Consider the following 13,452-nt stretch of genomic DNA (forward strand, 5'->3'; position numbering starts at 1 on the left):
GCCAGGGGTCTGGCTATAGTTGGGAGTCTGTTAGCAGCCAGAGGCAAGCATCCCTCGGTGGTCATGATTTTCAGGGATGGCTATTGTCGAGGATCTTCTACTTAAACATACATTTAAGTTGCAAATTCTTGTTCTGAGTGTCTTCTTTGCCAGGTCTAAACCTAGATCCAAGCCTGGGCCCGCTGGTAGTAGGGGCAGATGGTGGGTCCTGCCCCGAAGTGTCAGACAGCATACTGGGCCTGGACATAGCACTGCTGGAGTTCCTTCATCTTTACCTGGACTTGCTCCATGCTGCAGTGAGGGGTGTCCTCTTCCGGCCTGGGTGATGGCCACCCGGCATAGGCTTGGTCATTATGGTGCTTCACCTTGTGGTCTTGAAGTAGATCCTCCTTGCCCCACAGGTCCAGGAGGGTCTGCACCTTTTGCCCAGTCCAGGAAAGACCCACCTCTTGGTGCCCTGGGCTGGCTCTTGGGCCTTTGAGACTAAACTATTGATCTGAGGATCGTCTTTGCCAGGAAGTCTAAATCCAGATCCAAGCCTCCAAAGACCCAGTGCTTTTACATCCTGTTTTGAAAACCTGTCGGTTGGGAGACCCAAGATCTTTTTTCTAACCTCCTAAGCACTTTACTACCCCTCCCCTCCTCTCAAAAAAGCACATCTCTTATACAGACAAGCCAGACCCTGCCTGGAAAAAGGGACATTTGGTTAACAGGGCAGGGGGAATGAGGGAAATGAAATGTGGGAAGATATTGTCAGATACCCACAGCCACTTGCAGGGCATATTTTTCCCCATGCTGTACTAGTGAAAATAGGCAGAATGCTACGGGGCTCAGGGAACTGTGGGATAGGTTCCCACAATACACTGCTGCAACAGTTGATTTTGGTGACGTGTGTGGCGGCAATAAGTCAATTGTGTGGAGAGCATGTGGGAAGGTGAGGATGCTCAAAACTGAATTGATAAAACCCAGAGTTAATAAATTGATGTTAATAAAATTGATTTTAGCTCATAGTATAGACGCAGCCCATGTCTAGATTTCTGAGAACTGTCAGCAAAAGATACGCAAATTGCGCAATACATTTGCTTATCTCTTGCTGACAGCTCTGTCAGGAGAGGCTTTCCTTACATTTGGCCCATCTACATGGGACCAAATTTCAGGAAAATCCCCTCTGACAAGATATCCCTTGTAGAATGAGGAAGACAGGTATGTCAGCAGAACAGTCCCAACGCAGCAGACTTCCACAGAGAGACCTAAGTGACAGATTCCTGTACTGTAAAATTTGAAGGGATCAGTGATCTGACCCCTGAATACCAAAGCCCATTCAATGTCTCTCATTTTATTACTGTTTGAAATTAAAGTTGCTCTTTTAGAGAAGGAGCTATACTTGATTTTAAATTGCTAGTGATACAGATGCCACACAACCCTCCTTGGTAAATTGCTCCTGTAATCACTTATCCTCACTGTTGAATATTTTTGACTCATTTTTATTTCAAACGTGCTCTTCAACTTTAAGCAACTGGACCAGGTTATACCTTTGCCTGATAGACTCTAGAGCCCCTCATCAAATATTTATTCTTCAGATAGGCACCTATAAATTGTGTTCGTCACCCCTTAAATGTTTACAAACTGAAGGTTAACCTCTTTAGGTTTACAGACTCCAGTAGCTTAGCTATTAATATTCACAACCTACATATCGGAACAGGAAAGTAATTATGCCTATTATCCAGGGTGAAAGACTGACACAAAGAGGGCAAGTGACATGTGCAAGAACACAAAAGGGAGCCAATATCAGAACTCAGGACTGCTGGCTCCCAGATCATATGCTTCAATCAGCACTTAAAAAAGAAACTTCACTTCTTAATTAAAATTTTAATTTTACTAAAAATGGTTTTCCTTTCTCCCACACAAATTCTATTAGCTGCTGTTTCACCATAGTTAACATGTTCCTAAAACTGAAGTTGCATAAGCTCTGAATGATAAGACTCTGAAGGGTAAGTTACCTTGGTGAGTACAAATGAATATTTCAACAACATGAAGCATTATAAAACTGGAAGGATAAGAAGATCGTTCTAATTAATTCCTACTGGTCTGGCAAGTAAGCATTTTTGCTCATATTTATTAACGTAAGTGTAGAGGCAAGTGGATTTGTAGGTACCACTTCAGGTATGTTTCAAATGAATACTTATACCAGGTATGTTTATGAATTCTAATTACAAGGGCCCAGAATGTAGGTATAATTTTCTGACTACCTTTGTGTATTTTTTATTGTCTGCTGTGACCTACGGTAATTTACTTTACTAAGTCAGACTCATTATGCTAAACTATAAAGTTCCGGTGATAGACAACAAGAAGAAAGCATGTATAATTCCAAGTACATTTATATATGAAGCTAGATAGTCATATGTTTTTCCCTAAGGTAAATGTGTAGGACAGTGGCAGGCAACCTGCGGACTGAGGTTCTGTGGAAACTGATGTTCTATGTGTGGCCCACAGGACATTTGTTTACCATTGTCCAGGCACAAAGTTGCCAGAATCTGCTGATTTTCATAGGCGTCATTTTCTTCTTACCAGTATTATAAAAGCGACACACTAAAAAGCAAAGGCACTTGAAGTGAGGTGCATGCTGATTGTACATAACATTGTGAGAGTTGTGAGCTCCCTCTGCAACCAACTGAAGTGGTACTGTGAGTCAATCGGCACACCCTGCAAACTCTAGGAACACAAGCGCAATTAGCAAAGCTACCTTACCCTGGGAGACCATCTTGGTTACAACAATCTTGCAGAGCATTGAGATGAAGGAGGGTCTCGCATGCAGTCCACTTGCCCCACAGGCACAGCAAAAAGTGTGTGCTTAGTACAGTAGACTTTATTAACTAGGCTTTATTAACAAGTATATATACCTTTATTATCATTGCAGAGCTGCCATTCATTTGCAAATTTGACTCCATCAACCAAGGATTGATCAGAGGCTGACAGTAGCTGGCCCATTACAAAAGCAGTTTCTCCGCTCTTCATGTTCACACCTCCACATTAACTATTGATAATGGGCCACATCCACCCTGACTGATAGACCTTGTCAACTCTGGCCCTCCCCTTGACTGGGACTCCCTCTTTAAATCCCCCTCTGAAAACCCCCCCCCCCCACTGCATTCATGCATCTGACTAAACAGGTCTTTGCCCACAAAAGTTTATGCTCCAAAATATTTGTTAGCTACAAGCTGCCACGGGACTTGTTGTTCTTATTATGATTTTAATCCTTCCTGCATTACGTATTGCAACAGTGAATATTCCTGATTCTTCCACTCAGCAGAAGAGAATACATTCTCTCATAAAAGCAAATGAAAAGTCCTGTGCCACCTTACAGACTAACAGATATATTGGAGCATAAGCTTTCATGGGTAAAGACCTAGTCTGCACCTCATTAGCATCTTCCAGACACCTCATTACCATGCCTCTTCTGGAAGAAGCAGCACATGTAGACACCGCCTTAGTGATGCTGTCCAAACAGACTCATAAAAATTATTTGTAGTAAAAGATCGTACATTTGTTTACAGATGAGGCAGTGTGGTAAAAGATTGGGGCATGTCCACACTTGCATTTCTCTTTCGAAAGAGGCATGCAAATGAGGGAAATCAAAAATGCAAACGAGGTGCAGATTTACATATCTTCCCTTTTTCACGGGAAGCAGAGTTCTTTCGAAGATGGGGTTTACTTTCAAAAGAGACGCATCTACACTGCTATTCTTTCAAAAGAAGGATACGCAAATGAGGTACCAAATATGTAAATCTTCACCTTATTTGCATTTTCAATTTCCCTCATTTGCATGCCTCTCTTGAAAGCGGAATGCAAGTGTAGATGCAGCCTGGGCGAGGTTAAGAGGATCCTGATTTGAATCTGAGTTGGGACCATGCACAGTTACAAACTGGTCATGTTTGACTCCTTTATGTCTTGACTGATTGAATGAGTTGGGAAGGATTATTGTGAGAGGTTAGTATCAAATGGGTAGCCGTGTTAGTCAGTATCTGCAAAAACAGCAAGAAATCTTGTGGCACCTTAGATACTAATAGATATACTGTAGCATGAGCTTTTGTGGGAAAAGACCCGCTTCATCAGATGCCCAGGGCACCGGGGAAGCGTCAGGTACTGGCACTGCTACCTGGAGCCTGGGGAAGTGGACGGGCTGCTGGAGCTCCTGTCCGAGGCCCCAGGAAGTGGCAGCCACTGGGGCTCCCTGCCCAGAGCCCTGGGGGAAGTAACCGCAAGCGGCCGCTCCCAAATTACTGAATTTGTGAACCTTAGGTTTGCTAATATTGCGATTCTACTGTATTCAAAAAGTTTCCTGTGCTTACGTAAACTGGTTGATGCTAACTTGCTTGTATTCATCCCAAAAGATACAATTATGGAATAATTATGAATGCCACTAGCAAACACTGAATAATTGCTCAATTTTGGGCTATTCTGAAACTCCTGTTAGTTTCTGTCAAATGTCATTAACTATTGAAGCATAACGTATTAATTCTCAGTAAGAATGTAGTTTTGATCCACTAAACTCTGTTCATAACCAAAAAATGCTCAGACCCACCAATGGGGTGGAAGACGGCAAGGGGGGCAGGTGTCCCTGGGCCCGGCATTTCAAAGGTGCATGGAGCTACTGTAGCAGCAGCAGTGGCAGCCAGAGCTCTGGACCCCTTTGAAACACTGTGGCCGTGCTATTCCAGCTGTGTGTGGCTGTCATGGAGTGGGAATGTAGGAACCACCGCCAGAGTATGGGCGGTGCTGAAGGCTGATTGCTCTGCCCCCACACTCTTTAACCACCAGGTGTGGAGCCAGGTCCCCCTCCCATTTTACCCAAGGGCCCACAGCGGCTACTGGCACTGCTGAGCATGCCTCTAAAATACAAGCTCACTAACATTTCAACAGTTAGGAAAGCAAACATATCTAATGTGCCTCTACCAAAAGAATCAGTTAGTCGCACGCATAATTTCTAAAAATAAAGAGGGACTTGAACCAACACATAACCTCTAAGTTCTGTGGTGGACAAAAGAGTGAAGCACTTTAATAAAAGGAACATTACAAAGTTGTAACCAATCAGATAGCATCTAGTCGGGGAGCAGGAAGAGTTCAGTGGTGATTAGAGCACCAGCCTTGTCAATCAACAGTTGCCAGTCTGATCCCTGTTGGGGGCCTCACATGTACTGCTTTGGAGTATAGGGTCAGAATTCAAAATGATCTAGACAAATTGGAGAAATGGTCTGAGGAAAATAGGATGAAGTTCAATAAGGACAATTGCAAAGTACTCCACTTAGGGAAGAACAATCAATTCCACAGATACAAAATGGGAAGTGACTGTAGGATGGAATACTGCAGAAAGGGATCTAGGGGTCATAGTGGACCACAAGCTGAGTATTACACCGTTGCAAAAAAAGGCAAACATGATTCTGGAATGCATTAACAAGAGTACTGTGAGGCACTCGACTCTGAATTGATTAGGCCTCAGTTGGAATACTGCAACCAGTTCTCGATACCACATTTTAGGAAAGATGTGGAGAAACTGAACAGGGTTCAGAGAAGAGCAACTAAAATGATTAAAGGTCTAGAAAATTAGACCTATGAAAGAAGATTAAAAGAGTTGGGTTTGTTTAGTTTGGAAAAGCGAAGGCTGAGAGGAGACATGATAGCGGCTTTCAAGACCCAAAAAGGATGCTAAAAAGGAGAAAGAAGAAATATTATTCTCCCTAGCTCCTGATAATAGGACAAGAAGCAATGGGCTTCAATTGTAGCAAGGAAAGTTTAGAAAATTTTTCCTGATGTCCAACCTAATTGTCAGGGTGGTTAAGTACCAGAATAAATTGAGTAGGGTGGTTGTAGAATCTCCATCACTGGAGATATTTAAGAACAGGTTGGATAAATATCTAAGATGGATGCTGTAGATGGTGTTTGGTCCTGCCGTGAGGGCGCCTGGTCCTGCTGTGAGGGCAGGGAACTGGATTTGATGACCTCAAGGTCCCCTCCAGTTCTCATGTTCTATGATTCTTGTTCCCTTTTGAATACACACTTCAACTATATGAACAGTGTTTAACAGTTCTCTGCATCTAGGCTGAAATGCCAATACCATTCATCGTAGCAGGGAAAGTGAAAGCAGAATTCAGTCTAAATGAGCAGTTCCCAAACATTTTCCGGTCATAGAACATTTGGACAACAAGGTGCCCTCTGTGGAACACTTCATCTTTTTTACATCATACTAAGTATGAGAAAAATTACTAGCAGATAATATAAATAATAATATTACCTATAATTATTGCATGGTAAACACAACTCAACAAATAATAATGAAACAAGACAATAACAAAACAAACCCAGCAGAGACAACAGCTAAAATAAATAAAATCAGCATAATTAATAAATTTAATATGAGGGATGAGTGGGTTAGGGCCGTGGGGGAGGTCAGGGGTGGAGTTTGAGCCAGGCCGTGCGGGGCCGGAGGATGTTGAGCCAGGGCTGGGGGGTCGAGCCGTGTGCGCACAGGGCTGCAAGGTTTGAGCTGGGGCAGGGGTGGGTTGAGCCACAACCACCTGGGGCCAGGGGGTGATAAGCTGGGGTGGGGGGGTTGAGCTGCAGCCACATGCAGAAGGAGGAATTACGCTGGGGCTGGGGGATTGAACCAGGGGTATTCAGCAGGAGCCAGAAGGTTGAGCCAGGGCTGTGCAGGGATGGGAGATATTGAGCTGGGGCTGGGAGCGGGGCTGAACCACAGGTGTGCAGCGCTGGGGGCTGTTGAACTGGGGCCAGGGGTTAAGCCGTGACCACGTAGGGCCAGCAGGTGTTGAGCTGGGCTAGTGAGTTGAGCCGTCGCCATATGGGGGATGTTGAGCTGGGGCCCAGAGGTTGCGCCACAGGCACACAGGGCTGGAAGGTTTGAGCTGGGGCCGGGGAGGGGGATGAGCTGCAGCCGCGCAGGGCTGGGAGGGAGGTTTAAACTGAGGCTGGGGGAGTTGAGCCACAGTTTACTGTTAGTCTAAGCCAACAGTGACCCAAACTGTAACACTGAGCAAAGTGCATCCCAAAATTTACTTTTTTCCCGGAGAATGGGGAAGAGACCGCCATTAATCAATTTCACTGGTGGAACACTTTGCAATAACTTGTAGAACACCAGTGTTCCACCAGAACATAGTTTGGAAACCACTAGTCTAAATAAAAAAAAACAATAAAACCTTTATTATTAGGATTATTTACTTTAAACCATTTTGAGCAGCATTAATACTTTCTGGAGTGTCAAAAGACAAAGATACACTTTATAACACCATGATGTCATATACAGGAATAAAAATGAGAGGTAGCCATTCAAAAGAATATACATTCTGCAGCAACTCCCACATTACAAGGGTTTCCAAGATTCTGCTTGCACTGTGGGTTTGAATGACTCATGGCAGAAGACCAAGGTCCAGAACCCTGGGGCAGACTGAGGTCAAGCACTATGAAGAGCACTGATTAAGTTTGCCTACTTAGGCTTCAATCACAGTTCAAACAGCCACTGGCTGGGTCTACACGTGCCCCTTCCTTTCAAAAGGGGCATGTTAATGAGCAGGTTCGAAAGATGCTAATAAGGCGCTGCAATGAATATGCAGTGCCTCATTAGCATAATGGCAGCCGCGGCGATTCGTAAAGTGCGGCTTTTCAAATCACACGCAGTCCATGGAGACTATCTGTGATCGGAAGAAGGGCTTTCGAAAACTGGGGGAGGATCCTTTCAGAAGGTTCCATCTCCACGGGCGGCATGCGATTCGAAAAGCCGCACTTTCAAATCACTGAGGCCGCCATTATGCTAATGAGGCACTGCATATTCATTGCAGCACCTTATTAGCATCTTTCGAACCTGCTCATTAACATGCCCCTTTCGAAAGGAAGGGGCACGTGTAGACCCAGCCACTGTAAGCAGGATGCACTCCAACAAGAAGGTCTACCTGCTCTTGCATGAAGTCAGCATTCCATTTCTGAGTGCAAAAATGCCTGGTGAGATTTGTAAAACCTATGTAGTGCTATACACATCAGAAAACTGGACCCTCTTACATTCAGACTTTGAGTAGCAAGAGGTATTCCATATGCATTGTCAGCAACGAAACCTGAGTATAAAGTGGCTCAACTGTGCGTGAAATGCCATAATCTTAGAGAGCTGGCTTTCCTCCAATAGCTCATTACTTTTAAAAGCAGCTTTGCATACTCTTCAGCCATGTTGTCAGGCTAGACAAAAAACACACCAGCACATTGTACTTTCAAACTCCACTGATATCTGACAGGTGCACACCTTAATCTCCCTGTGCCTATGGATTTATGGATTTGCTGCATTGTTCCAGTCCTGGAAAGTTCATTCTATGACTTTATTAGCTCTGTTTCCTGACTAGTGCTGCAGTCATCAGCAGACTGTGTGTGGGATGATGACTACACCACAACATATGAAATGCCACAGTTCTATTATCCTTAAAATGTTTTTACATAGAAAACCTTTAAAGGCTAGAAGGTGACCATCATAATAGGATTCACTTTTTTTGTTCTTTAGGAATTCACTAACATTACCATATATGATGTTTAGTTAAGTTTCACTTTTTTCCCTTCTTTTACCAAACACTCCAAAGAAACCCTTACAGCACAACAGTTGCAATATTTCCCAGCTAGACCAACATGACTAAGTAAAGACATATTATTTTGTTTTAAGATGAATATAACAGCACCTAAACTTTAATTATAAAATATATTTAAACTGTATAAAGTGAGTACAGAGTTTGGGACATTTAGGCTATGTCTACCCTAGCCCCTTCTTTTCGAAAGGGGCATGGTAATGAGCAAGGTCAGAAGATGCTAATGAGGCACTACCATAAATATGCAGTGCCTCATTAGCATAATGGAAGCCGTGACAATTCAAAAGTACCGCTTTCGAATCACTCACCGCCTGTGTAGATGGGGTCCTTTCAAAAGGACACCCCCCAGTCTTTGAAAGCCCCTTATTCCTAAAACAAAATAGGAATAAGGGGCTTTCAAAGACTGCAGGGTCCTTTCAAAAGGACCCCATCTACATGGGCGGCACACAATTCGAAAGCAGCACTTTCGAATAGCTGCAGCCACCATTATGCTAACAAGGCACTGCATATTCATGGCAGTGCCTCATTAGCATCTTCCAACCTCGCTCATTACCATGCCCCTTTGAAAAAGAAGAGGCTAGTGTAGGCATAGCCTTGATCATCAGGTCTTTTGCTTTCATGAAGGCCCACTCTTGGTGTTACGTTTATAACTAAATAAACCATTTAGTTGTATCAACCAACCGCTTTGGCCTCTACAATATTGAGCACATGCACAATTTCAAATTAAAACCCTCTGACAATCCCTGCAGCTGTTAGGCTCATTTACTGTCCTTTGGTCAATGAGATACAACTCAAAGATATTTGTCTGCCAGCTTGCAGTGTTTCCTTCATGGTGTTTTCCCAGTCTCAATACCATAAAAGCGTGAGCATTGAGAGCGAGACCGATATTTTGAAGGAGGAAGCAAAAAGAACAGTGAAATGACTGAAAAACAACAAAAGCCCTGAAAATTATAAGACCACTGGAGAGATGATCAAGTATGGTGAAGAAAGTATGATTCAGGAAATACACTAACTATGTAATATAACATGGAAAGAAGGGAAGGCACCTAAGCAATGGACAAGATCCATGCTAGTGACAATACAAAAGAAAGGGAGTGCATTGGAGTGCAAGAACTACAGAATGGTTGCCCTAACGAGTCATCTAGGCAAGGCGCAGATGACGATACCAACAAAGAGACTAAGATCACAGATAGAAGAACATCTAATGGACGAGCAAGCAGGATTCAGGAAAGATAAGAGTACCATACAGCAGATATTGGCACTAAGACTAATAGCGGAGAAAGCTCAACGAAAGAACAAGAACATCTACCCTTGCTTCGTCGACTTTCAGAAGCTATTTGACAGCGCAGATCAGAAAGTGACTTGGGAGGTGTTGGAGTTGTATGGAATGGATACCAATGACAATGCGGAAGCAGTGGTGAGAATGTGTGGGGAGTTGGGAAGCTGGTTTAGAACAAGTAGAAGCATGAGACAAGGAGATACAATATTGCCAAGTATCTTCATCATGCATCTACAGAGAGCAATGGACAAGATCAAGGAACAGGTAGAAGGGATATCTGTGCACAGGAAGAGAAATAACAACTTGAGGCTCACAGAAGACATAGTTATCATTGAGGAAGATGAGGAGAAGCTAGCGAAAAAGGTGCAGGTGCTAAATGAGGAAGGGAAGTGGTACGGACTGATTATGAACATCAATAAAACAAAAACACTGGTATTTGAAGATAAGGGCATAGGAAGGAAGATCAGTGCAGATGGGATTAAACTAGAGAACGTAGAAAAGTTCATATATCTGGGGAGCAACAGAATGTAGGATCTAGACTGTAAGGAGGAAATAGTGACTAGCAAAAGCAAAAGCAAGAGCAAGTTTGAACGTGGTGGATAAGATCTGGAAAAGCAAAGCGATTAGCTTAGGAACGAAGCTGAGCATCTTGAAAATGTGCGTATTCAGCGGTATGTTGTACACATGTGATACATGGGTGATAACAAAATATTCAAAGAGAAGGATATTGGCATTCGAGAGGAGTTGTTATAGAAAGATGCTGAGAACAGAATGGATGCAGAAGGTCACCAGCAAGAAATTATATAGGAAGACACAGCCAAAAGAGAACCTACTGCACAAGGTTATACAATGGAAGTTACAGGTAATCAGGCATATTTGCAGAATGAATGACGAATGAAAAACCAAGACCCTGGTATTTGGCATAATGGATGGCTCGAATAAGAGAGGCAGACCCCACAGAGAATGGGTAGATTATATAGTAGAGTGGTGCAGAAGAAGTCTACAAAAACCAAGCCACTCTGCTTTGGACAGGAAAAGATGGAAGGAAACAGTGAGAGAGGCAGACGCCAATGGGCGCTGAGCCCATGGTTGTTGATGATGATGGTGATGATTATGAATTCCATAGAATTGTAGAAAAACTTCTGAGATAAAAATTGACTATGTGGGCTGGGTCACCCTGACAACTCTGTTTTCTCCCTGCTGGGCTGGGTCTGACTGGTGCTTAAAATGGCTGCCAGTTTTGTGCCCTGGGACCCCTCACTAGTGATTGGTCAGGAGCTTCCAACTTCTAACCAAGGAAGACATGTGCAGATGCAAGAATGTCTGATTTCAATAAAAAATTTCACCATCACCTTCAAAACAGCTATTGAGCATAGATATTTTTCTGCACTCCCTCTAACATGTTAAAATAGAAACCACCTGTCCACAGTCAGTCAAGCTGCTACTACTGGTTACTCTTCTCTAATCTGCAACTCTCTTGCTGGCATGATTTTGGTTTGCTGGATGACCACATCATGGGTGTGGCCAAATTTCCAATGGTCCCATAAAGTTTGTTTCCTGCCACCAGTCCTGGCTCTGTGTTCTGTGCTGTCATTTTGGCTCCAATTTACCCCAAGGCTGGATCTACAGAGCTCAGTTTTCTTGCCAGGTCCATGCCAATGAACAGCCTCGAAATTACAAATGCCTACTCATTAGCATGGTCCTGCAGGTCATCAGCATAGCCGTACAAGAGCTCAGTCTTGGCAGAGGGTGGTGCAGGATGTACAGAGGCTGTGTGGATGTGCCCCTGCCAGCAAAAAGCCCCTCAGGCATAAGGGTCTGGTGACAGAAGGGCTTTTAGCCAGCAGGGGCATGTCCACACAGCCTCTTTCCTGTTGGCACCCCCCTCTGCCAAGACTGATCTCTCGCGCAGCTATGCTAGTGAGCAACCGGATTATGCTAATGAGCAGCCATTTGTAATTTTGAGGCTGCTCATCAGCATGGACCTGCCAAGAAAGCCATGCCATGTGGACCCAGCCCAAATGTCTTCTAAGAGCCCAGTAAGCAGTGGAAGAATTGGTAATGCTGCTAGACAATATTGACCTGTCATGGTCCAGCAAATTCTCTCATGCAACACCGATCAGATCCAGAGGGTATCAGATTAGAGAGGTTCAATCTGTACCACCATACCTGGGAATCTTTCCACACCAACTCAGAGCAAGTAGAAACAGCAGCCCTAATTACAACAACAAAGCTTTTGGGTGAACACCAATAAAAATGGAGGTGAGTGGGAGAAGTTGCACATACACAGACCAACATAACAAGTACTTCACTTTTTAATCTTTTAAATAAGGACAGAGAAGCTCTCACTAAGGCCTGGTCTACACCTAAAATTTAAGTGGACCTAGCTATGGCATTCTGCACGCATTTAAAAAAAGCACGCACACACATACACAAAAGGTATAGCCAAGCTGACGTAAGCCAAACTGCCGTCAAATTTGCCCATGAACCCAGTTACCTTCTCTACAGGGGATGGATTTACTAGTGATGGGAAAACCTTTCAAATTTCTAAAGGTCCTATACTATCACAGCACAGCTACAGTGCAACAACAGTGCTGTTGTAGCATTTATAATGTAAGTCTTAGCAAGTTTCAGTGCATCTAAGTTAAAATGGTGATATCGGCAACAAACTTTAAATAGGCTTACCAACAAAGGAAATATTTCAAAGTTTGAATTACAGTATTTTTGATTATTCTCAAGGGCAATACACCTAGGTTTTAATTAGACTGTTTCCTTCCAATTTGACAGTGAAGAGGTTTGGAGACCTCAGCTCTGAAGAAAGCTTTTTAATTTTCTTTAAAAAATTATCACTTTACAACATCCCTCCCCCCGCACACATTAAGAGACTGGCAGGACTGAAAAGTCAGGCCATGCCAGAATTAAGCTTACTTATGCTGTGTCATAGTGCTTACATGCAAAGGTGCTGCATGTGCAACTATGAAGGCAAGCTAAGGTTGCAGAGGTAAGCATTAATGTATGGGCCATCTCAGCATACATGACCACAACAGCTGTAATATATTTCTGATCTTCAGTCACTGAAAAACAAAATAACCCCAGGAAAATGGAGTTTTGGCAATGAATGATCAGAGTCAGTTGATCTGAGGAGCAATGGCTGCCTTTCCTTTCAAGTCCTTCTGTGCTGCACCTCCCAGCACACAGTCCCCTTTAAATTCTTCCATCCATGGGCGCAATACATTTTGTTAAGTGCCCAGAGGTATGTGTGGAGCACCTGCTGACCACTGTGGGTGGCTATGGGCGCTCTGGTAATCAGCTGGGCAGCACCTAAATCTCTCCAGGGCAGCTGCCAAGTGCTCATCTTACAGGGAACTCTACCCTCACTCTTTCCTCCCCTCGCAGTGAACTGTTAATTCTGCTGCCTGTTGGGCCTTGTGTCAAGCTTTTCACCACTGTAACTGCTGGGGCTGCCCAGGACACCAAAACCCCGGTGCCAGTAACATGCAAGGTATAACTCAGAAGCATGCACTATAGGTGCTTCAGCAG

Source organism: Carettochelys insculpta, chromosome 2 (assembly GCF_033958435.1).
Source record: "Carettochelys insculpta isolate YL-2023 chromosome 2, ASM3395843v1, whole genome shotgun sequence".
Taxonomy (NCBI): domain Eukaryota; kingdom Metazoa; phylum Chordata; order Testudines; family Carettochelyidae; genus Carettochelys; species Carettochelys insculpta.